A 26,605-nucleotide genomic window follows, 5' to 3' on the forward strand; every position below is an offset into this window, starting at 1 on the left:
TTCCTTGACTTCCACCAATAACTCACATTTTATTCCACTTCTTCATAGAGGATCTTCACAAAAAAAAATATTTCAACCAGACTCTGAAGCCCTGCGCCAGTCAATACTTAGAATTTTCTTAGAAGGCTAATTCTTTCATTTTCTCCATATCATAATTGCTTTGCTCATTAAGAGATTGCTGCATTAAATTTATATTTGTATTTTTTTACATCTTATATTTGAAAATATGAATGTATAATGTCTCTCTAGGACTCTACATTATTACGATGAAAGATACAAGTGGATTCTTAAGAGAGACATGTTTAGTGCGCAAACTTGACACTTTCAATGTTTAAATAAGACAGGGAAAAAACCAAGAGCAAACTAGCATTTTGGGGTGGGCTTTTTTTTCTAGATTGCAGGCAGAAAAAAATTGATTTAACAGATTGAAATGAAACTTCTTTATGTTTGTGCTGGAAAGAAGATCATTAGAGTTGCGATTTAATGCTTAATCGCAAATCTAAATATTCCAAACACTTGAGTAGGAGCAAATATTGTATCATTTTTGACTGATAACCTCTCAAAATCTGTGGGCTGCAATGAAAGATCTACTTCTTCATTATAAAATGTTTAATTCAGAATAAGCCACTATACAAATGCAAAATTACCTTCTCAAATCTACTTTCTTATAATAAAAATTGGTAGCAAATATTATTATTCTTTATTTGACGATAGCACAAATTTTACAACATAACATGAAGCAGGAATGAAACCTTTTAGTCATTTAATTTGATTAGTTTCACCTAAGTCAATTGGGACTACCTTTCAGTTAGCTTTGAATCTCTCACCTCAAGTTTCACATACATAGTCTTCTCTATGTCCTTTAAAAGACAAGCACGAGGAATCTTGGGGTTTATTTCTTTTTTATTTCTTTTAAAAACTGATTTCTTTTTATAGGTCCCAATCTCCCATGAACAGAATTATACAGAGAAAATATTTGTATTTAAAGAAACTCTTAATGCCTTAATATACATGTCTGGATTTTTCATTCAGAGTAGAAAAAGCTCATCTTGGCTATGTGCCCTGTGTAGAAAAAAAGAAATCGCAAAAAACCCATCTAAAAGTGATCCCCAGAGTGATCATCAGTGAATATAGTTCTGCAGAAAACTGGGAAGATCTTTTTGGTGAGGTCTGAAGTCAGAATAAAGCATTTGTTTAACATTTAGAAACAGAAAATATGACCTTGAAAACCATCAAACCCATAGCAGCGAGCATATTACTTATTCAATAATGTTGGCAAACTGTGTTACGGTATAGCATAAATCAATGAGATATTGGTTGAACATTTCATACAGAACTATTTGCAAGGTAATACATCTGTATGGTCACATTGTTATGAAGAATTTCACTTGTTGGTTAAAACTAAGGAAAACTGGTAACATCCTTACATTAAAGATTTTATTGTGTAGATTCACTGGTATTTCCTTTGCTCTTAGAAGTTGCGCTGTTTCAAAACCAGGCAGTTTTTTAAATTAGAACTGGCATTTCAAACTCTGCTTGAAGCACACTTTTTTGAATCTGGTCAACCTTAGTTGAGTATAGTCATCAGTATTTGAAATGTGCTTAGTTGCAGTGTTTTACCCTAATTTTCTGTTTAATGGGGCAAATAATCAGATCTCAAATACAGTAAGTGTAAATGTTTCTGTCCTGGAAATTATTCACTGGCTGTCAGTAGAGATGGTGTAAACTAAACGAATAGCAATATTGTTATTTATTACTAGTGTTAATAAGGGAATGTAAGGCTGTTATTTTAGCCCTGTTTTTGCTAATACAACATGTTTAGTCTAAGATTTAAAAATTATTTCTAATTTGTGACAAAATCTATAAAAAATACATCATATACACAGATTAGAAGACAGCCTAATCTTCTGAATTTCTCTTGATAATTTTGCCATCTTTCATCTCTTTCTTTTTCAGTCCATGAGTATCGTAATCCTACTTTCTTTCTTGGCTGCATTAGAGTCTTCCACCTTGGAGCTAATTTATACCATCACAGATGTTGCAGGATCTGATCAATAGGATGTTATACTCCCTTAAGTGTTAAGAATTACATACAAGGCAGCCAACTGTTGGGCTGGCAGACTGAATGTGTTCATCTGCGTCTAACGCTAATAGTTCTATATAATATAACTTAGTAGATCACTAGGGTGGGTGTGCAGGTTTTAGTTCCACAAACTAGGAACATTTTTTTGTCACCTAGGCAATAGAATTGTCATTCTTTTAAAGTCTGTTGTTCTTTGATGGGTAACGAGTAATTCAGTAGAAAGAAGAAGGAATAGCTCAATTTCACATACCCTTCTAATTCAGGGTTAGTGGATGAAAGAGAAGAACCTACAGAATCTGAGAACTAGGGCCCTTAGGATTTAGCTAAGGCCAACTTTCTCATCTGTGAAGTTGTGTTTTTCATTATATCTGACATTTTTTGAGGGTGAGTTTTGTTACAGATTATTAGCCTATGGCACTGGGCTGGGAAGATGAGACTTCAGTGAGATACAGAACACATAAAAAAAAAAAAAGAGCGAACAATTGAAATTACAGGGTTATTGGTATCTTGTTGTCAAGGTAGCTTGAGGTTGGTTTTGCACTGAGAGGAATTCATCTTGCTTTTATGTGTGATACTATGAAATGAATTCAGTGCCCAGAGTGCCCCAACACTAATTACAAAACTTTCTGAAGACAAAGAACAAACCAAAACTGATTCTTTCTGCCTTTCTTTCACTGTTTAACTCTTGTCGTGCATCTTTGGAACCCCTGTATTGAGCTACACAATTAAGGACTTTAACAGTGCTTGATTAAGAAATGGATCTTATTCTGTCTGGGATTATGTATATTTATGGAAGCAACAAAGAGGATAATTTTGTATAAGACCATTACCTCAGGTATGTTACTTAGGACATTTAAGAGTCAATTTCCTGTACTCGCTGTCTTAAACTCTGAATGGAACTAACCCTGTCAGCAGGGAACTAATAGTGCTTCAGGACATGGTTTGGTTGGGTTGACAGTTGGACTTGATGACCTTAGAGATCTTGAAATAAATAATTTTAGGTGGAAATAACCAGGTAACAAACATACTGGAGTCATCAAACATTACCAACTAAGATAGGGAATCTAAGAGGAAATTGGTTTTTTAGGAAATTTTTAGGAAACTTTAGGAAAAAACTTCTGAGCATCCTTCAGATGTTTTTGTTTCGTCGTCTTCAAAAAAGTATAAGGGATTAAGCCAGTGAGTAGGTGCCTGCTGTCTGAAAATAAAAGTCAACAGACTCAGGAAAGATTTAAAAATTATCTTGGCATATACGTTTGGAAAAAAAATTACCAGCATCTATTTCAATGTGGATATAGTCAAGTTTAGGCAGGATTACAAGTGAGAAGAAATGGCTGAGTAGCAGTTTGTATCCAAAGGCTGTAAATTTAAGGTGAGCTATCAGAAGCATTTTCATTACTGCAGCAGGTGTTCTATAATATGTATCAGAAGATGCAAAAACAGAACTTGGGAAACAATTTTTTACTGATCTTGAGTTATTAAGAACTCACCTACATTAGTATGTCTAGTTTTAGTTCCTGCATGTTAAATAAAATTGTCACTAGAAGAATTTTCATGTATTTTAAGATTTGTCTGAAACCTCTTTAATTTTCTCTCTTTAAAGCTGAATGACTGAGTTCTCTCAGCTCACTCATAGTTGTGTTTCCTCTATTTCACTTTTCATCCTCTGAGCCAAGTCTTTAAATATGTGTTTTTGAAAGATCTATAAGAGGAAAGAAACAATCAATTCAGTATAATAGCAGCAATTGAACAAGTAGTATTAGATTTATACTGCAATAAGGAAAATTCAGACTAGTTACTAGAAAGAAACCTTTAAAAGCTAATGATAGTGATGCATTGGAATAGATTGCCTGGAGCTAATTTGGAATCCCCACAGTTGGAAGTATTTAAAAAGACAGTCTAGACAAATATCTGTCAAGACCGATCTGTTTGATCTTACCTTGGGACAGAGAATGGATGAAATGACCTCTTGAGGTCCCTTCCAGCCATGTTGTGATCTATAAAATAATGCTTAAAATCTCAAGGGGGAAAAAAAAAAAAACCAAACCAAACTTATCTGAGCACAGAGAATCTGCTATGAATGACCTTAGATGTTTTCATTGACAAAAGTTTGGAAGCAATCTGCATATGAATAGTAATGATGAGACAATTTATCCAAACTAACAATATTCTGTTGTTTTTTCAATCAGAAGCCTATATAAAAATATTTCTAGGTTAAGTCTGAATGCACTGTGACTTAAAGCTTCTTGCTGAAAATATAATTAAGATTGTGTGTTTGAAGAACAGTGGTCTTAATTTGAGAAGTTAAATAGCATATTAGTTATCCTGTTGCCAGAAAATTGCTCCTGGTGTCTCCAAGATAGGCTTCTAGAGAGAGCATACTGATAAACTTGACTCAGTCTGGAAACTGGTATTCTGTAGAAGACCACATGATTTGTTAGGGAAGAGATAAGTGTCCTTATTTCATGTCTCCAGCTGGCATTTGACTTTAATAAATGCTTGTTTAGAAGGATCTGCTTACTAAAGAAGGGTTTTTCTTTCTGGAGTTCTCTAGAGCAATGGTTTTTAAAAAAATTCCTTGAAGATGTTGACTCTAGAATAGCAATTGTAGGGCTACTGACTAAAAGTCTGGTATTAAGGATACTGCAACAGTAATGTAAAAAAAAAAAAAAGAAAAAAGCAGTCTGAGCTCACAGGTGGCTTCACACAGACCAAAACCACCTCCTGTAGAGCTGTTCTGTACACAGAGGTGAAATTGTCTGTAACTGGCCATAGGAAAAGAGCCAAGATCTTCTGAGAACAACCTAAAAGATAGATTTTATTTACCTTGCAGAGGAGTTTTCTATGGGAAATATTTTTTAAATATAGGGGTAAACAATGAAGCATTTTTTTATAGAATTACGATATATTTCATATCAGAAGAGATGCCTGGTGTTCTCTGGTCCAACCTACTACTCAAAGCAATGTCAGCTATAATGAAGTCAGACCAGGTTTCTGAGGGCTTAACTGAGATAGGTTTTCAAAAATCAAAGAACAGGATACTGCACAGCCTCTCTGAGAAACCTCTTCCATCATTTGACTTTCCTCTTGTTTCCATGGATCTTTACTACATTTAAACTCCTTCAGGTTTTCAAGGATGTGAAGAAAGATTTTTTTGTTGGTTTTTTTTTTTTTTTTTAGTAATGACAGATTCAGTGTCTATGCAAATCCATCAACTGGAATTCTCAATACGCTTTGAAAACATTACTCTTTCTTAACAAATGGTTTTGAATAATCTTTCAATTAGCTTGCACATTCACCTGTAAAAAAATACAACACCAAAACACAATAATGCTTACTTGCCTTTGAGTATTTGAGAACATTTGTTGAAAATGATATTTATGTTAACTAAAATGTTTCTCTTACAAATAAGGATATTTTTCACTAGCGTAAACAAAAAAAAATAATCCCATAATTTTTTATATTTGAAATACTCAGAACTGACAAAGTATCAGCTCAAGGACTAATTTTGAAAGAAAATGCAACTACCATTACCTCTTACGTGAATTAAAGGACATTGAGACTATCAAAAAGATTAATTGACTATGTTGAAAAAAGCCCCATCCATTCATCCCATTGAAAAGAACTCAGCTATTTATTTCACTACTTCCAAATACGTTGGTTCTGGGAATACAATTAAATATCTGAATGCAGAAAAAAAGCTTATTTTGTATCATAGAAATGGAAAAACAACAAAGACTGAGTATACTCCCCACACATGTGAAAAGCTTTTTCTAAACAACTAAATTAATTTCTCTCTACAAGAAAGCAACAGAGATAAATATTTCCTCTGTCTTCAAAGAAGAGAACTTTGCAATTACGAATATTCTTGAAAGAAAATGGATTATAATTTTTTTTTCAAAGGGTATAATACAATTTTATAAAATATTCCTTCCACTGAGTAATTTACATAAAATATTAATTTCTAGCAAATTAGTAAGAGAATTTCTCAAATTTTGATTCAATGTTCTTATCTGTCAATAGTTTAAATGAAGATGCTGTGAATGAGCACATGCTAATAATACACATGCTGCAGAACAGCAAAAGTGTTATGAAAAGGTTTAGTGAGGGAGGTGTAATATGAACTAGATTTCTAGTCTAGTAAAAGTGTAATGCCTGGTGCTCCACTCTGCTTTGTATACTATAATTATAGCTGTATGGTTTGCAGAAAAATGCAAAATGTAATGGATGCCAACCTGGTGATCTTTGTCCATATACCCCTTTATAATTTTTAAAACTAAAGAAGGTTTGCTGTTTAAGAATGTTTTAAGCCTGAAAAAATGCATGAAAGGAAACCTATCATGTATTATAACTCACTGAGTAGGTATGAAGACAAGAAGTTCTAAGGGCATTAGATATTGAAGAATTCTTCTAATTTGTTGTAAATTGCTTGACTGGACTTGTGGCTTCCAAACAAAAAAAAAAAAAAAAAAAAAAAAGTGGGATGAATGTCCTGTTTGCTGCCAATTCAGCACTGGAAGCATGCTCACTGCTGCACAAATGGTAAAAGACATTTGACCTTATTTATTCATTTGCAACAGTTTGAAACAAAACTGTAAGACCCCTAGGGACACTTGACAGGCTTTTTCTATCACAAAAAGCATGTTCTGAAAATAGAAAAATGTTTTCTTGCCAACTTAAACAGATGTAAAATGCTGCTCTCAATTTGTTGTGCCCTAATTCTTTTGCTTAAACCCGGCAAAATTTGCTCCCTTTGATAACAATCTCACCTACCCCTTTAAAAATAGCTTGGAATACAACTTAACCTGTTCATTTTCTCTGTCCTACTATTGCCATTTATAGCCATTTTGTGGAATATATATGAGCTTTTAAATTATTTATGATAGCCAATGCTAGTGAGAAGAATATGAATCAAAAAGGCAGACTTTGATAAATAAAACTTTTACCCCTGTCTCTCAAGAATCATATGAATTCATGTTGTTTTGCTCATTTTGCCAGAGGAGAGAGAGGTTAAATGACTTTCCTAATGAGAACACTATGAGCATAGATAGTATATAGTATCATTAGACTGTGGGTTTGCGTATGCTCATGTTTTTAAGTTTCTCACAATAAAATGAAGCATTTGCAAGTATATTAAATGTCCTCAAAACCTAAATCTTGTTTTACGTGGGCTCTAGTGATAACTTGAACAATAGTATGAAGTAGAAGAGGACAAACTGCAACAATCCTTCCAATTTACACTTGTATTGCTATTATTTTTGTCTGTGTCCTCATACTGAGTGTGAGAAAGTAGCCACTCTTCAGAAGCTCTGATAGCTTCTTCCATCTGATAGACATATCAATGGGGAAGCGGTCTTAAATTTTGCAGTTCTTTGGCTTTATGCAATTATGTATTTTAACTTCCCTGTAGATAAGCTTTGAGATAAATGTCCATCCCCAATACTACCTGTGTTCCTTCTCCTCCCCCCCCTTGCATTTTTTTCTCCTCTCCTCCAAAAATCTAGAATGAGGGTAGCCTATTTGCACAATAAAATAATCTAATATTATATCAAATATAATGGTATTTATGAGTATCAATCAGCATTAGGAGACTGCACTTGAATGAGGCTGCTGATTAGGATAGTAAAGTCAATAGCTGATTTAATAACTAACATAAAAAGAGGCTCAAGGAGAGAAGGAATCTTTACATCTCCTCTTTACCTTGAATTGTTGCTTCAGTCACGCACGGTAGACAGAATAACACCATAATAACCCTCATCTGTGATCTCTTTTCATCTGACAAAGGCTGACATATGTAAGGTTAGGATTTCCTCCACTGTGACATTTCTGGGAGTGTAAAACACAGGAGAGAAGCTCCATGAGCTAAGATAGCTTTTGCAATCAAACCTTGTAGTTTGATGGATGCGTAGCATTTAGGTCTATTGATCAGTGACACAATAACAAGGAGAAAAGGCATTAAGATACTTTGTTGTCAAAGTGAGAGCAAGGTTTCTTTTTTTCCTTCTGATAGCAATATTTAAGGAGAAAACTTCTAAATGTAATGGAGAAAATGCTTGTAAAAGTATGGCTTATTAAAAAAAACAACAACCCAAAAAGCAAACCACAACAAAAATCCTGATATTTGTTCTCTTGCGCTGCTTCAAGAATAAAAAGTTTTGAAACTTTAAATGCCAATGATGTGAAATAATTTGGATTGAGAAAAAAAAGTCTACTTTCCTGAAGGCACTTCATATTTGCTGCTGAAAGGCAAATGTGCTACCAGCATTTTCCAACCAGAATTAATCTATGATTCCTAACCAAAAGTGAAGCATTGGAAGCATGAAGGTTATCCATTCTGTTTTCCACAGTATTGGACACTTTTAAGATTCAGATGGACAGAGTGCTGGGCCATGTAGTCTAGGCTGTTTTTTCCAAGAAGGGTCAGATGATCCTCAAGGTCCCTTTTAATCTGATATTCTATGGTCCATCTCCTTCTAAATGTATTAAACATAATCCTGTATACAGTATTGTAAAATTCAATTTGGGGGGGATGAGGGAAGCACAAACAACTCAGCAGTTAGGATAATTAGTAGCGTGCATTAACATAGGAAAACAATATTTACTGGATTTGACTGGTGAGGAATAGAAAACTGTGTTTTTTGTCTTTTGACCCTGGAGTTATATGTGGTCAGGAAATCAGCAGTAGTTTACTAACCAATAATTAAGGTTAGGTAACTCAAGACCATCAGAGAAAGAGGTGTCAATTTTACTAATCATTAACTATAGCCTATTGTTTGATAGATGGCATATGAAAAATAAATATACTGTCTGTACAGCTAAGAGATGACACAGTTATTTGATTTAGAGTAAAGTCTCTGAAACTGGTTTATTTTCTATAGCAAAGAATGTGAAATAAAATGGCTACAATGATTTGCTTTTTACACCAGAACAAGTAATAGAAACATCTTTATGTCTGCGGGTGTGAAATATTTTACCTACACCAATATTCAAACACACATGAAACCATGGCAATGATGAATGCACAGCCTTGCCCAACCCTGAAGCCCAGAAAAGGAAAAATGTACTTATTGAATCAAAAGATTTTGGTGGTGGCATGAGCTATGCATAGGAATCAACTCCTGAAAAAGGAATGTTTTCCTAAAGTAATAAACTCTTATTTATTGTAATTGCATTTTCAAATGAAAATACATTGAAATTTAAAGGTCTATGAAGATTCCATTTGAAATAGATCATATAACGTGCTAAATATGTTCAAAATTATACACCAAACATAAAATGTGGTTAAGTTCTAATAGTTATTGTAATCCATAAATGATACTGTGTAATTAGATCACCCCATAACTAAGGGTAAATTTAGTCATATGCACATGCATAATGAACATTTACAGACACCATTACTTTAATCTTAAGACAGTTCCTTGTTAAATATACATCTTAATTACTGAGGCAAATATTGTAATCTTCTTTTGAACAGTATCTTAACTCTCCACCACACATTTTTCTGTCCTTCCATTAACTTGTGTGACCATTGCCTTGTCAGAAGACCGTGCTTGCCACAGTTCTGTCCCTCCCTTGCTAAAGACAAGGGGTAACTGTGTATTGCTCAAAGCATGACTCAGTTCCTATTGTATAGGAACTCCACCTTTCTTATAGATAATTGGGGGAACTTGCAGAAAAGATTCAGGTGAGAAATGAATATACTGCTGACAGACTATAGATCTACTAGTTAAGAATAGCTTACTTGTGTCCTGCTTTATGCAAGAATCTTAATGCAAATAGACTAAGTTTTCTATTTAAAATGCTTCATAGATTTCAAAATGTTACTTCTCCAGTTCGTTGCTCATATACCAAAGCTCAAGCAGAATTACACTGTCTTGCAGATGTTTACTCACTGGAAAACAATTTTTCTGTGAGCTCTATGTATATGAGTGGGTATTCTCTAAGAGATTAATTCAAAATACAGTAACTCAGCATCCCACTTCTAAACATTCACTGTTCCCTTCTGCACTCCCTTTGGAACATACGGCTCCTGAAACAATAATGGCTGTGTGTCTACAAGGCACAAAACAGAGGTAGAACTCTAAAGAACTGGAGTTCTTTAGAGAAGAACTGCAGATAATGAAAAACCAGAATTCCCATTCTGCAATTCAGCTTGTGTCCTATTTTCTCATTTTATTTGACCTTGTTTGAATAATTAATGCAGGAGAGATAGCAAGAAGATATCTAAGGAAACAAATTCAATGTAATACAATCATGGAAAAATAATTTTTTCAAATGTTTCTGTACAAAACAGAATAATTGACAGTGTTGTATTATCCTCAGCTAATTGATCAGGATGATGGGACTTTCTCATTTTTATGTGGGGATTTTTATTTTTTTTTTATTAAATAACATTGAATTTCTCCAACTGGCTGTGAAATAGTGGATGGTTCCTTCTGTAGTTTTGAATTGCACAGAGATTTGTGTGGGACTGAATAAAATTTTGTAATCTTTAGGTGACTTCACAGAGTTCGGTTGTCTAGAGGACCTGCAGACTTGTGTTCTCATGTCCAAGGAGCACTGCTGAGTTGTCACAACACACAAAGCTATCTTCTAGAGGAAAGAATATAAATGGTTGTTATGAGAGCTAAGCTATAAAAAGGCTGAGAGAAATATGGCATCACTAAAATGCAGAGCAAAACTCAGTGTGATTTCCATGCTGCTAGAATTTCATGCTTACTTAGTAGAAGTTCACAGAATGAGAGAAAAGGTCAGATACACAAACCTGAATAGAGCATGAATATAATATATTTTAATCAAAGCTTACTTTTATTGACCTGATATTTCCTACATTTTAATATGGACTTGTCTCTTGTCCTTGCATCCAGAAAATCTAATTTAAAGTAAGATATAGCTATTCAGAAATAATTTCTGAATCTGTGGAAAGTTAACCTGAAAACTTTGTAAGATGACTTTGAAGTACGTCTGAAGGAATGCCTAAACTTGTAGGCACAATTGTTGCCTTAAGAGCAAGTGTCCTGAGTTCTGAAATCAAATGCAGGTAAACAAGGAATCCTTAAATATACATTACTACATTGCTACAGGAATTTTACCAGTTGCTTCTTCTGGCACCAGCATGAGACTGAATGCACAAGCAACAGATAGCTACTAGTTTAATTACATTTAACATTTACTTTTCTGTGTATGAATCTCTGTTAAAATGAACTTGTCACCATCAAAAACAAAACAAAAAAAAAGGGGGGGGGGGGAGGAGGGAAATTATGAATTTGTAAATTTACATCTGCCAAAGGGAAAAAACATTCATGAGTTTTGAAAGGAAAGGAAATAAAGAACTCAGTCCCTTTTATCTAAACTCACATCGAGCAACATATGAGGTACTAAATGTCCTTCTCCCTTGCTCTCCCTTTTTTTTATTCCTAAGGTCATTGTAAAACACAATTGATGACCTCTGGCAATTCTTGTTCCTCATACCAGTTTCCCAATAATGTTAAAATTTAGCTCTCAGAATCCTAATTTTTATGGGACAAAATATTGCTTCTGTTTCCTACTTAAAAAATAAAAAAAACGTGCCAGAATTTTAAAGCATTTAATCACTTGGAATAGAATAATAATAGCCTCTGTTTGCTCAAATTTTCTTAGAAGCAAATGCTAGTGAAAAAAGTCAGGTCACTTCCAACCTCTCATTCTGTCTAATCTAATATTCACTTTTATTTGATCACTATTGCCATGGTATCTGAAATGCAACCAAAAATCAAAAATAAGAATACTCCATCATCTGCTCCTCTTCTGACCTTCCCAGCGTTTAGGTTGCTTAATTAAATTTCTGAAGAGTTTTCTGGGACAAGAGCCATACTGAGAGAAAGGCAAGTTGTAGATGAAATCTTACACTTAGTTCTGAGCTTAAGTGTTATTCTCACCTCCAAAGAGCTCCTATGAAGTTTGATTTTTGCAACAAGTAAGAGGTGTGTACCTTAGATTTTCACTTCTTAAGAAACAATGTTTTATTGCTACAGCTGTACTCTGTTTTATTCATCTGGAGTGGGTAAAGAAATGCAGCATTTCCCTTCCTTGCTGTTGTTAGTTCAATATTTAGTATAAAGCTTCCTGTAAGGCTGTCTCTTTGAATTCCTAAATTGTTCTGATCCTTCGTTATTAACACTTGCCTACACTAATTTACAGCTTCAAGCTATAAGAGTTATTGTGAAAGACTGCAAACAGTAAGGGCTCTCTACATAAGATGATAAAATCTTTGTTCTTCACATAAGCTGATATATAAACACTGCTGCAAAAACCCTCTTCAGGTTCCGTGATGTTCTAGTACTTCACATGTCACTTGAACATGGACTGGAAACAAGTCAGACTTTTGTAATTTCATTTCTTCAGATTTGGTTTGATCACAACAGAATTTCACAAGAGGACTGTGTCTGAAGGGCAAGGCAAGTTTTAATGGAGAGACATGGAGCAGAGAACTTTTGTTTTGCCAGTTGATTATACATAAAAGGCTTTGTGCACAGGAACTTCAGGGCTCCTGTTCTGCTACACAAGTTGAACTCTTTTTTTTTTTTTTCTTTTTTTCCCTGAGGTTGGCACATGTTGGCAATGTTTCTAAGGCATTTGGATAAATTACTTGAATAGGGCATTGTTTGGGGCCCCTTACTTATCTTTGCTTATCTTGATATTACTACACAGATTTCCATTTTTGTTTCAGCTGAATAGGAGAAGTCTGCCTAAAAAAGTTGCTTTATAATCAGATAGATGGGCAAGGATAATCAGGCATATAAACTGCAAAATTTATTAAGGTATCCAGTAATCCACCTAGGAAGTTTACTGTGTTGATTTCTTGATCACAGTACATGTAAAGACTTGATGAAGGTGTTTGCTAACTTCTTAGAGAAATAGAATAGTACTGCTGTGACGAAGCACTGGTTTTTGACTTCCTACAGACAGAAATAATCTTATCTATCAGAACTCTGTATTACCTCAATAATTGTATTTTGCTGCTTATTTGCCAGTGTGGGTTAGCACTTTAAGACAGGCATTGCTCATATTAAAGCTAAATTCAAAGCTGGGGTAATATTTCAAAGATTCCTGGTTATATGATGATAATCTGCCCTTGCTAACCTGTGTGATAAAGACTCCTGAGGATCTCTAATTTCATGTATTGAAAGGTAGAATCTCAAGTTAAATAGGGCAAAATTACTAATACATTCCTTCATAAATGTAAAAAGTAACAATCAAAGTAAATTTTAGAAATGGTTGGGTTTTGCTATTGAAAAAAGGTCTGCATAATAATGTGCAAGCTTGGGGAAAATGTGTGTGTGCGTGCTTTGTTGGATGGACTTCAAGTTGGGCCTTGAATTCTTTGTTGTGATTATTTGGTTCCACACAAAAAAATGGTCCCAATTCTAATGTAATCCCCTACGTGTTTGGGTTTTTGTTGTTGTTGGTTTTTTTTGTTAATGAAAAACACAGATTGTTGTTCAAGGGAAGTTATACATTGGCAATACAGATCTTGATGCTTATTGAAGACATTTCTTTTAGTTATTCCTTTATGTCTAAAAGCATGCAGGCTTTATTAAATGTAAAATACTGATAGGAACACAGAATCCATATTACATGGCATGTCCTGCTGTGGCCCTACTTCACTGAAGAAAAGAAGCAAAAATGTGCTGGTAACATCCTTTGTCTTCATTATAAGAATCTGTGTTACTACGTTCTTTCTTATGTAAGGCCATTTACCTTGACTCCCAAATACATTTAGTCTCATTACATTCACTGTCATTATAGCAACATCTTTATTCCAACTGAAAGACTTTAAAGCTCTGGAGGATGGTATTATAGTAAGGGCAGAATATGCTTTATTGAATAGGGTCCTGTGTAAATTCCAGATATGATCATGCCATTCATTTTTATGAGCCTGCTCACATGATTCTGGTTTAATGCAGCAATTGTGATTCTTCCAGTTGAATATGGGGATGGGAAATCAGACCATGAATAAGCATCTTAAATATTTTGATATTGACAGGACCAAAAAAGATTTCTTAAAAGATCTTAATATAGATCTTGATTTTAAAAAGAACTTCTGTCCTTTTTCTGCAAAGATTCTGCAAAATAAAAGCATGTATAAATAGAAATGTTAATGTTAGAAATAAGAGTACATTAATTTCAAGACAGGAAATGACATCACTGTAACTTACCTCAGTTTAGAGTTCACTATTTCAAGGATCATACTGTTTTTTTGTAATTTTAGTGGCAAAATCTGCAATGTGGGATTGAATAAGATATACTCCTGAGGAAAAAAAAAATCTACATTTGATTAAAGGACTAGTATTAGAATGGAAATTTTTGCAGACAAAATGTTTCAGAAAACTAAAAAAAAAAAATCCAGTGAGGCCAGGTTGGGATTTTCAAGTCTTGTGAAGCTCGTGGAGCTCTAAGGTATCCCAGACAGTCCCGAGACGCAGCAGGATTCCCAGCAAGGTGGCAGAAGCTGCTGTAATCTCCTCTGTCTCTCCAACCCATTAGGCTTATTAAGTACATTTCTAGAAATATATCTTTGTGTTGTGTTACCTCTTTGAACTCTTAATTGTTGTAGGTGGTTGTGTAGAAGAGCAAGTAGGAAGTGTGTGTAAAATGTCTTTGGGATCAGAAAGATCCCAAAGCTTGTAAGATCTTTGTGAAAAAATAGCAGAAGTTTCCTAATGCATGTCTGAATAAAGCATTTTAGAAGTACTCAGCATGACCATGCTGATTAATAGACTCATCCAATAACTGAAGGGCAAGTTACTGGTTCTTGCCTTCAGTCAGTGATAATGTTGTATGATCTTGTCATTTATTATGGTAGATTTTATTATGTGTGTTATAATGGGCTATCCATAAAAATTCATGGACTAGTAGAAAATAAAATTATAGTTTATCAGATTATTTCTCTGCCTCTAACTATGCCAGATAAGAGATTTCATTGGTAATTTCCCTGGGAACAACATACCAGTCAGTCTCACATCTGTGCCTGGCAAGATCATGAAGCAGATCTTCCTGAAGGCTCTGCTAAGGCACATGGATAACAAAGGCATAATTGGTGACAGCCAACACAACAAATCCTGACTAATTTATTATGGGTGGACAAAGGCAGAGCACCAGACATCATCTACCTGGCCTGTGCAAAGCATTTGATACTGTCCCACACGACATTGTGATCTCTAAGCTGGAGTAATGTGGATTTCATAGATGGATCGCTCATTGGATAAGGAACTGGCTGAATCATAGAATCACAGAACATGCTGAGTTGGAAGGGACCCACCAGGATCAAGTGGAACTCCTGTCCCTGTGTAGGGCACCCCCAGGGTCACACCATGTGCCCTGAGAGCATCATCCAAAAGCTTCTTGAACTCAGGCAGGTTTGGTGCTGTGACCACCTCCCTGGGAAGCTTGTTCCAGTGCTGAACTGCCCTCTGGATGAAAAAGACCAGGTTGGATGGGGCCTTAAGCAATTTCATCCAGTGGTAGATGTCCCTGCCCATTGGAGGAAGATTGGAGCTAGATGATGTTTAAAGTCCCTTCCAACCCTTGCCTTGCTATGATTCTATGATTTTCATGGTATAGAACTTCTTGATGAATACAGACCTGGAGGGTGATAGTGATAAAGAAGATTCTGTCTGCTCTTCAGATTTTGAAGCTGATACAGGGACCGACCCAAAGGAAGAATAGCAGTAAGACTGTCAGTTTTACTCAGGTGCCTCCTAAAGATCAGGTTGTGCCTTGATAATAGCCACAAAATTTAAAGTCTGTATATTTCTTAGGCCAATATATACAGAATATCTTTTTCATGGACAAGCTTTCTGCTGTATTAGCTTATATCTAATTAGTTCAGATAATTTAGGTAAATGCTGTTTTTTGAAGATGACTTAAAGTACAAGATTGGTCATATGAAGAGAAGTAATTGCCTCTCTAGCCACTTCAATAACCTCTGCTTTTCTCTCCTTTTTATCTCACTTTTCAAAGCAACTTCATCAGGACATATTAAGCATTACTCACACAGAACCTCTAAGTCTTGCTTTAAAGGAGCATGTAAACGATGAAAGAAGAGACAAAACAGGCAGGAAACAGAACTCAGTAAGGTTATGGATTCTTGCAGATTTTTCTCAATTCAGTGAAAAGCTCTACCTTTCCCTCATTACCCAGAACCATAGTTCCGTGCTATCTTTCCCTCCATCTGTTTGTAGCACAGTATCTTCATCCTTTCTATTGAACTTAGTAGGCACAAGATGAGGCTGATATAGGGCTTCCTCACAAAAAGATTCATTGTTTTTTTCACTGAGCAGCATTCTCATTACAGAGTAACACAATCTAATTTCTACTTACACAATGGATGGGTCCCCTAGTTCAGAAAAATATATGGAGGCAAAAAATGTCTAACAAACCTATTGCTCCATCTTTGTTGTCTCAGTTTATCTCCAAATGAGTTAGAAGAAAATGCCACTGGTATTTCTTTTTCATATGCAATTCGATACAGCCATGTCTAGAAGTGACATTTGTCCTAGGTGCACAGGTAAAAGTTTGTACAGGACTGTATTCCTGATACAGTAATAGGACTCTCCTATTACTACATATTTTCATGATCCAGAAAATCATTTTGTGAATCAAATCACAAATCATTTGTGAAGCACTGTTTTCAGTAGTGTTTTGCATCCATTAGTATCGAATTCACATTTGCTAGTTATTAAATAACTTAGCTCCATCATTAATATAAATGCTTGCTTTCCTCCTTTCTGATCATCCAGGAAAACAATTACTTATTTTATACTCCCAATCAGAATAGGGAATATTCCCAAATCTAGAAATTAAGAGAGTTGATCCCGTGTCTTTCTCTTCTGTGTTAGAATTAATCAGATCTAGTTTAATGTCAACTAGGATAGAAAAAAAAAAACCTGCCAGGCTGGTGATGGGGCAGATATAATGGGGAGCAGCTGAGCCTATGGGGAGGAGAGGCTGGGTCAGGTGACCCAAATGGACCAATCACAGCATGCCTTCCCATGGTGCTCAATATAAAATGGCTCCCAAGAGAGCTCTCTGGGTCCTTTCTTTGGTGGTGTGCTAGTTGGTTTAAGGCTCTCCTGCTGCTCCTCCTCCTCACTTTCTCATTGGAGAAGAACATCATTTACCAAGACAGGCCACCCTTCTGCTGCTCCTCCTCATTTCCTCACTACCTACTCACAGGTTTTTTTTCAGCCTTAAAGTATCTTTCTTTCATTCCCTTCTTCTCCCTGGGAGGGCAGTGGGGAATAACAGAGAGCATCTGTCACTGTCCAGCTGCTGTCTAAAGCTGTGACATTTAACAATGGGACCTGTTCAGAAAGCTTTGTGTTCTCGAATTGTGGCTTTCATCTCCCTACTAGCTACCAGATAGTAACAGGTTGGTTGTTTTTGTCACCATCTCTCTGTCATGCTGGGAAGAGTTTCTGGTGCAAAAGAATCCAGTAAGATCTGTTGGTTTTGTAACTCTAAAACTCATACAACTAAAACCAAATGGTTGATATAATTAGCACTTTCAGGAAGAAAAATCCTTAAAAATAGCAGGTGTACAAGCATGTAGCAAAGCCCTAGCAGCAGTTAAATCTCTAGAAAAGGCTTGACCTAACCTTATTTTTCTCAAATTGCACGTGAATTTAATCACATAGAAATTGAAAAAGACAACATGCTAGACATTCCTAGTAGACATGTTTTGACCTACTTGTATGGTTTTAAAGGATTCTCAAATTCATAATTTTGAAAGAGCATTTTCATTAGAGAAAAAATGAAGTAGATAAAACATTTTTCAGAGAAAATGTTTTTAAAACTGAAGTCTGAATTACTTGCTGACACACAGTTTTCTCACTTCTCCTCTCAATTGGATTTTAATTCGACAATCTGAGAGATTTTACAAAACTAACCATTTGCTTTGATCCTGTGAATACATTCTCCTTGAATAAAGACAAAATCAATAGGAGAAAACAATTGATGAGAGGAAGAAAACCCATTTTTCTGTGCTCTAAAAATGTAGCTGTCCATTGACAAATGGTAGCATATTCTACAATTAGTTTATAGCATATCTCAAGGAGAAAGATGTAGAAAAGACTTATAAGGGTCTCTCAGTGGAACATGTCAGTATTGTGTTGGAGATGATTCAAGTTCACTTTGTCCTCCACCAAGTGGTCATCAATTCTCTTAACTCTAGCTACCTGCTGGAAACAGTTTTCTATTTGCCATTGATATGTGCAAGTTAATCGATGCCATTAATCTGCATTCCAGATATCTGTAAAGTGTGCTGCTTACTACTAATTCCATTTTCCCCATGCACTTGGAAACCTATGGGTTGATGCATGTATGATTTTATCTGTCATTATTGTCTGATTTCTTTGATTATAACAAACTGACAATCTTTACATAGTGTAGAAAATTCATAGGCTTTTTCATAATGGAAGTGCATTAGCTGACTATCATGGGTCTAATATGATCTAGATGATTCCCTAGAATTTCCACAGACATATCTGTATGCACAGAGAACGGTGTTATTCAATTTACAAGAACTCAGTAAAGTTTCAGCAGACACTATAACCTTCACAATTGTCGTGCTGGAGCAGATTCAGGTAAACTTTAAGGTCTTTATTTTACCCATGCCCACTTATTTGCTAGCAGATGCTTCTTAGCACTTCTAATCCACTGCTTCTGAAAGAGGGCATTTCATTTGTAACAATACTTATGAGTGTTGCAGTTTTTTAATTGTTTCATCATAGCTATGTAATTGTTTAATGCTGTATAATGTGGTCAGTTCACTGTGCAGTCATATAATTTATGTCTTTGTTGTTTTCTTTTCTTACAAGAATACCACTTAGTACTGATTAACAACACCTTTCTTCTGCCAAGCAGTAAATGTTTGGGGCCAACCAACCCAATTTCCCAGCAGAAGAAAAAACAGGAATATAGAAAGTCTCTTTATTCTAAATGCAGGTAACATAAACATGATGCTTGGACACAGGTTCTATTAAATAGAACCCTTGTACTTTAAGAATCTAAGCCAAAAATGCTTAATACACATAGGAGTGCTCTCCTGGTACTTCTATGGTTCCTCTCTAGCTATCACTACCTCATTAATGAAGCCTCCATATTAAATGCCACATTATTTTCACCTGATTTCCTATTACTTTTTTGTTTTTTTTAACCTAAGGAAAATAATTTAGAAAATCACATCTAGCAGCATCTTTTGGGAACACCTAGCAGAAGAATACATTTGCAGATAAAATTTCTTAACCATTAAATGGAGGAAAGTAAACTGGTTTAATTATGCTTGGTCATTCTCCGCTACTATTGAAAATACATTTTAAAAATTATTTTTCATACCCCTTTTGGGGTAAATATGTCATGATGCCTGTTAATAGCACTGATACCAATAGCTGAACTCTTTTGCTTACTTTTTGATTGCTCTGTTTTGAGGTATTCTGAATAGAAAGCACAGACCTCGTCCATCTGTCTCTGAAGTCCATACAAAAATTCCACTGGAAAACTAGTTTGAGTCCTGAAGCACCTTGACAGTAACAAAAGTGATTCAATCTTCTAAAAATCATCCAGTATTACTCCATACTCCAAATAATTTTTTCTCCATAATCTGATTTTATTCTTTACATTATGGGTGTTGTCCCCAGATATAGCTCATGCAGGAACTCTCTAGCCTAAATGAAAATTACTTGTAGTACAAAAAAAGGGAGAAGGTTTGGTTTCTTTACCCAGTTTCCTCACTTTTTCTAATTTGCCAGCCTCCTGTTGAAGCGTAACAGAACAGCTGACAGCATGCAGTACTTTCTAGAGTGTGCATTAGCAAGAATGCTAGATTTGCAAGGAAAGTCTTGAATAAGTCTAGAACAAGTTAGGAACAAAACACAGAAACTGTGTATTTCTTAGTGCTGTTGTTTCATCAGATTGTTACTTTAATTCCCATGGGATTTATTGTCATAATTCCATAATGCATTTTTCACACAGTATTTTCATTACATGTCTGTCTTTGCCTGACCTACCATTTTGTCTCTGCTCAGATCTGTACAGAACTACCATCACTCCTCTAGCTTGTGGCTGTTGTATTTTTAAGCCATACTCCTGCCCTGTGTGTGGTGGGGCTGTAGATTTCCACTGCTCCAGAAAGCTGCCATACTGTGCAGAATGGCCCTAGGAGGAAGCATAAGGCCATAAATAGTCAAACTGTTGGCAGCAATATTGGATGCCGTGGTTTGTACGTAAGTCAGGTAGCAGCAAGGGTGAGCCAGGGCATTGCAAGGCTGTACTGGTTTGCTTTTAATCCCAGGTTTATCAGAGAAGTCTAAAGTTCATAAAGAATATGGAAATGCACTGCACATTGCTCAGGAAGAACTTAAGTTACTTCAGTGATACTTTTCTTGACCTTAATCCTTGACATTATTTCCTAAACATGAAGAGGTGCGTAACAACTTGAGACTGTCTTAAAGGATTAAATAACAGTCCTTATGTTCCTAATAGTCTGACAAGCTGCAAGAACTTATGTAAAAATATTTTCAGTTTTTTCACCAGAAATCTCTACTCAAGAGACACTGTGGGGCTAAAACTCTTAATCTTCAAGATATAAATTCTGCTTTGTTTAACCTCAAAATAGACTTAAAGGATAGATTTCTCCAAATCTGTAAAGAAAAAATATTTTCAAAATCTTGTAAATTTGTTTTTCTGTTGTTTTGTATTCCTAACAGAATCTTCCTATTCACAGAAAAACTGCCCATTTTTTTACTTTCACTGTTATTTCTTGTAGGGGTCATGTGCTGCTTTTAATTACAATCTTATTCCCTCCTGAGACCTGTGCAAGTATTACCCAGAGCAACATTTTAACTACAGTCTTTACACTGAGACAAAAGCTAATCTTCTATGTCAGAGGTTTACTGTACTGTATTTATTAACACCTTCACAATCTTCCCCAGTACTTTAAAATTCTTCAGGTCGAATTCATCCTAAGTGAAGTCAAACATAATGAATTCTCAGACTGCTGTCTAATTCTGTGACAGGTGACAAATCCTGTGGTATAACATGAACCTGCAGAGGGATGTAACTGCAGAAGAAAAAAGTTGCAGTTGTAAATACTGATGGGTACAATAATTATCCATTAAGAATGACTAAAAATAAATCAAGTATAGACTACAAAGACAGGATCCCAAGGATCAAGAGTCAAATCAGGAAAAAGTCTGGCTTCATGTTGCTACAGTCAAGCATGATCTGTAATTTATAGTAACAGAGCTCCAAACAGTTACCTTTTGGTCTCAGAATGTGGTTCGGTTTTATATTTCGTTAACTGTGAAATATGGGTAGAAGTGACAAGAAATTGATTCCTTCAGTTATGTTTATGAGTTGTCATTGATCTCAGTAGGAAACATATAAAGTGCCATTGATCTAAACAGAGATCAAGCTGAAATATCCAAGGGAAGAATATGGTATTTTGGTTCTATGGGAGCAAAACGCCCACCAAATGAATTCATTCACATGCACATTTCTAAGTGAGTCACAGACTATTCCTGGATGTTCTTCAGAATTGTCTATTTCAACAGTAAGAGCAAAGGCACATGAATTTTGTATTTGTTGCTGTACTGAGCAATAAATTAGCAAAAGCCAATATAATATTAACCTCCCTTAACTGCTGTCTCCTCATCTGTTTGGTCTACTGTATATATTTAGTTGCACAGTCTCCAGGCGCTGTGGTGTTTCCAGTATGATCACAAATAAATGACTGTGCAGTTCAGTCCCAGGTGGCAATGATGAATTTTCATCAGCCTTTAGTAGTACTTAAAGAATTTCACTGTTTAACAACATTAAAGCAAATCCTTAAATTGGTTTGTACCTGTCATTTCCATATAGAGTCTTTCAGGCACTGCTAAGAGGTTAGATTCAGACTGCAGATAACTTACTAGAGATCACTTAAGGGTATTACCAAATCCAGAAATGATCAGAGAAAAAAAAGGAGGGCATAGATGAAAATGCAAATGGAAATCCAGGAGTCCAATCAATGGGTAAATGAGTGCCTCAGCAGGTGGCACTCTCGCAATACCCAGAAGAAATTAGAAAATGCCTTCTGACTGAAAGGGAATATTTGATGAAATCCAAATTTAAGGTACCTAAAAGCTACAGTAGGCGGTGAATTTCTTGAGTTTTCAATGTGCCCCAGACTAGGTGGTGCGTTTAGGCAACTCATCACAATAATCAGCACTTAAGCCCTGATCAGATTGCTATGTAAGGCAGTTCTGCCTGAACTGATTGATCCTGTAGACTTATTTATTTCTGCTTTCTGGAGTATAGTACTGCTGCACAAAATTAAATCACTGCTGTATTGTGTCCAGAAGAGGGGATAATTAATTTGTGACTGAAAGAATACAGTATCACCATGACTGATTTTTGTAGGAGTTTTGTGAAGCAAAATCTGAATCAGAATCAGCTTGGGCAGAGCCATGACTTTCTGAAAGTGCTTTTTGCAATTTTAAAATTTAGAATTACTGTGGAAAATTATATACACTTCAAATTAATTGCTGTGTAGCAAAACATTTTTATACCACTTTGCTGATCTTTAAACAAAAGTTAGCTTTTCAAAGACATTTACTGAAAACATTAGCTCTTTTGCAGTGCGTTCCAGTTCAGTAACTTTAACGAAGGGAAGTGATATCTTCACATTAAAATTCTAACAAGGAAAATATTTTCTAGTAACTCTGACTCCAGAAGCTTGTTTTTTTCACAGAATTTTATCCCTTTTCAGGAAGAAGTATACATCATTCATAAATACCCTACCCTAAAAAAGCCCTGATTTTTATCTATTTCCAGAGGTCTCCCAGCCTGGGCATCCTAGCAGGAAATGACTGGGAAGCAGACTCTATTGTATTATATATGTTATTTAAAGCCACAAAACAGTACAAGATATGCTTTCCAATAAGCTTTACTGATATTGTCTCAATGGGTGTTATTCTTGCAGTATTTATTTAACTACGTAATGCTTGAAATTCTACTGTTCTGGCACAAATTACACAGTTGGCAGAGGGGGCTGGAACAGTAAGCATGAAGTGTTAATTTACTTTTATTGAAGGAGTTTATAGCTTGCTCTTGTCTTTATCCTTAAACACTACTGATCCATGGCAAACTAAGTTCTATTGGGACAATATCTTTGAAGATGTTTGGATTTCTACTAACCTATACTTTGTGTTTGTTTTTCTCTTTCCCCAAGATACTCTAGTGGTAAAAAGGGTAAGATCACTGTTACTGAGACTCTTTTTCTTCAGGTAAACATATTAAAGTCTCCTGCCCGTTAAAGGGCAGATGTTGCATATTTTTCTTCAGAGAAATTTACATACACTTCAGTTTGTGAAACAGAAATTATCATAATTCAGTAGGTAGCTACATTTGCTTAGCTCACATGAAGTACTGTAAGGAGATGTGAGATGGTTAAAGTGATTTTTAGAATTTCAAGCCTTGTTTCAGTTAATTCGAAGGTTTGCTACTAGTAGTGTTTTACCATTATCACCATACAGTGTGTCTGAGCTCTATTACAGATTACATAAGCATATTATGGAATACTTTCACTTTTTTTTTTTTTTTTAAATCCGTGGATTGCATGGATTATTATTCATAACATCTGCTACTTAAAGAAAAAAAAGCCTTAAAATACTACTTTAATTGTATTTAATGCTTGGGACATGATTTTATATTAAATAAGATTTGGTTTATTTTAGCAGGTACATTCATGCAGCTTTTTAGCAGTTATGTTTGTGTAGCTGTGGGAAAGATCTGCCCTATGAACTCTTAGGTCTGAGGTTTATAGCTTGGCTATTAAAACTTTCATTACAACAAAACTTGGTATTTCTAAACACAAGATATTTATATGTTTTTACAAAAGATGAAAATCGATACAAAGAATACAAAAAATGTATTTTAATATTCATTAACACTTACTGGTAACTAAAATGGATTAATCAAGGAGTAACACAGATCCTTTCTGGTTTTGCTGAATGTTTTATAAAATCATTTTCTTAAGAAACAAAACATTTTTAGAATTTGAGATAACCACAAGAGAGATCTTAGAAGGTACTCTGAAGGCAGACAAACGAAGCTTAAGTCCTTTTTTATTTTTAACTGCAGGCAACTCCCATTGTTCAGTTTTGTGCTTGACATTGAACTGGGCAGGTGTGTCCACATAAGGTGCAACAGGGAGGATTTGCATGCTGGCTTGCTGAAGTGACAGAATTGTGCAAAATAACTGCAGTGGTCTGGCAAGCTTCAGGAAGCAGGTGGATCTGAGGTACATATCTCAAAAATTACAGTGCTGGAAATGCCTGCTTGCCTGCTGCCTATCCCAGGAGGCATCCACAATTTTTTTCCACACATTATTACTCACCAGGCTCCTCTTCTGTACATCCTGACATGCCTTGGAATGTCTCGCTCTCGATGGATCTGGGTGGCATAGGCTGTAACTCTGAGAAAATTTGGGATCTAGAAACTCTGTGTGCATATGTGAATATGAAGTATGGTGAATAGGAGAATTTGTATATGCATATTTTGAGGCATAAATTTAGGTACAAGAGCAGATGTTGATACTGATTTTTACTGAATACAGAGAACACTGTTCATTTAGAAGGTTTAGAAAACCCTTTCTACTCTTGTATTGTTACCTTTGTTCACTTGCGTTTCCAAGTGCTGAAATTGGAAAAAGTATGATAACAATATTCCCTTGATCAGCAAGAGAGTTCTTTTTTCAGAATTTTTTTTCATCAGACTGATCAAATGGAAGTGTCTAAGAAATCAAGAAAGCTGCATTAGGCTAATTTTCCAAAAAAGGCAAATTTTTAGCTAGATGAAGAGACCAGAATAGCCAGAGGTCTGACAATTAATGGATTTACCTAAAAATATTTGAAGCAATTATTAGAATGTGGCCCTGAAGACTATAAGGATGTGCCTGAATAAAGAGGAAGTAGCAATTCTCAGGTGATGTTTTGTCTTTCAAAAACTCTGGATTACAATAAAATATTCAAGAGCTAAAATGAACTTGACAATGATAAATCATACTGGAGCAGCCTGAAAGTACTCATCAAAAAAGGCAAAGGTGTAGAAAGGGAGTGTAGTAATGTAATACGCCTTGATTCTAGAAAGGCTTCTCTCACTGTCTGCCACAGCATTCCCATGTGGAAACTGTGGAAGGTTGGACCAGATTACTGTAGTGCTAAGAGGCTCAAAACTGGCTGAGCACCAGGCTCAAAGAACCAACCAGTGCTTTGATGCCAGAGTATCCAGGGGTATGTACTGAGGCTGTTTATGTTACGTGTTTCATTAGTGACCTGGCTGATACAAGTGAATACACAGATGGCAAAATTCAATGATACTAAGTTGGGGAGGGGCATTACAGAAGATAGAGCTTCAGTGCAGAGGGATCAGGAAAAATATAAGAATTTGGGCAACATAAACCTGGTAAAGATGAAGTGAAGTGCAAAGTTTTTACTGAAGCGGATCCTGGGCCTTGGTACAGACCAGGAACCTATTGTTTAAGAAACAGACAGCTCTTGGAAAGGACTACAGGGAATGCAGGACTGGACATCAGCTGCCAGTGTCCTCTTACAATGAACAGCACAATTCACAAACTGGGCTACACCAAATACTTCTGCTCATTTCTGGTGAAGTTCTACCTCAAACACAGTATCTGGTATGTAGGCCTTCCAGGTAAGCTGACAAACTGCAGTGGAACCACCAGTGGGTTGTCAAGATCATTAGGGACCTGGAGCAACAGCCCTGAGATGTAGAGAAAAGCACTTGCTAAATCTGGCAAATAGCATCCTGAAGAGGAATTGTAAAGCTGATGGAGTTAATACCTCCTCAGTAAGTGACATGAAAAGGGGCAACTGCCATGAACTGTGGCTAGGGAGGTTTGAATTAAGCTCTCATATCATGACTGCCAAGCCTTACACAGGTTGTGAGTGTGCTTTTCATACTCCCACATCTCACAATAATTTCTTTCATATCGTTGACACTTCAACAAATTTCAGTTGCTTCTAACACAGAATTAGTTTAAAGTGGGTGAAAATTCCCAGTCAGCTACTCACTCCCTCAGCTATCTCCTGTCATATCATTTTACTTAAGTCTCTCATGGGAGTATTCAGATTTCCCTTTTTTGCAGAGTGAAATTAATTAAGAATAAAATACCAATTTGGAATTCTCCAGGAAAGGAATTTCAGTCAGCTTTCATAACAGATTTTAAGCAGATTCAAAGGGTTTGGTTTTGTTGTTTTGTTTTTTAAGTGTAAGGATTAAAGCACATGCAGAGCATCTGCACTGACAGGGTAGACACTAACAGCTATGTCTGAGACATTTAAGTCTGCTGGGTTAATGATTAACTGATTTAAAAGTCTCAGGTTTTGACAGACTAGACTATCATATTCTATCAAGTAAGCCATATAAGATTCTTTAAAATTGTAATTCAGATTAAGAAGATTTTTCCTAGAATACAGTAGA

At 35.6% G+C, this 26,605-nt stretch overlaps 2 long non-coding RNA genes across 2 annotated transcripts in view; one reads left to right on the plus strand and one right to left on the minus strand.

The window, feature by feature from the left end:
* The window catches only part of LOC139802081 (uncharacterized), a 44,064-nt gene that overhangs the window by 11,430 nt on the left and 6,029 nt on the right, over positions 1 to 26,605 (plus strand). The window contains exon 2 of the long non-coding RNA XR_011728482.1: positions 24,245 to 24,404. This is a non-coding gene — a long non-coding RNA (uncharacterized lncRNA). The remainder of the gene's footprint in view (positions 1 to 24,244; positions 24,405 to 26,605) is intronic.
* The window catches only part of LOC139802080 (uncharacterized), an 85,259-nt gene that overhangs the window by 5,219 nt on the left and 53,435 nt on the right, over positions 1 to 26,605 (minus strand). The gene's annotated exons all lie outside the window — the stretch shown is intronic.

This window comes from Heliangelus exortis, chromosome 13 (assembly GCF_036169615.1).
Source record: "Heliangelus exortis chromosome 13, bHelExo1.hap1, whole genome shotgun sequence".
NCBI classification, from domain to species: domain Eukaryota; kingdom Metazoa; phylum Chordata; class Aves; order Apodiformes; family Trochilidae; genus Heliangelus; species Heliangelus exortis.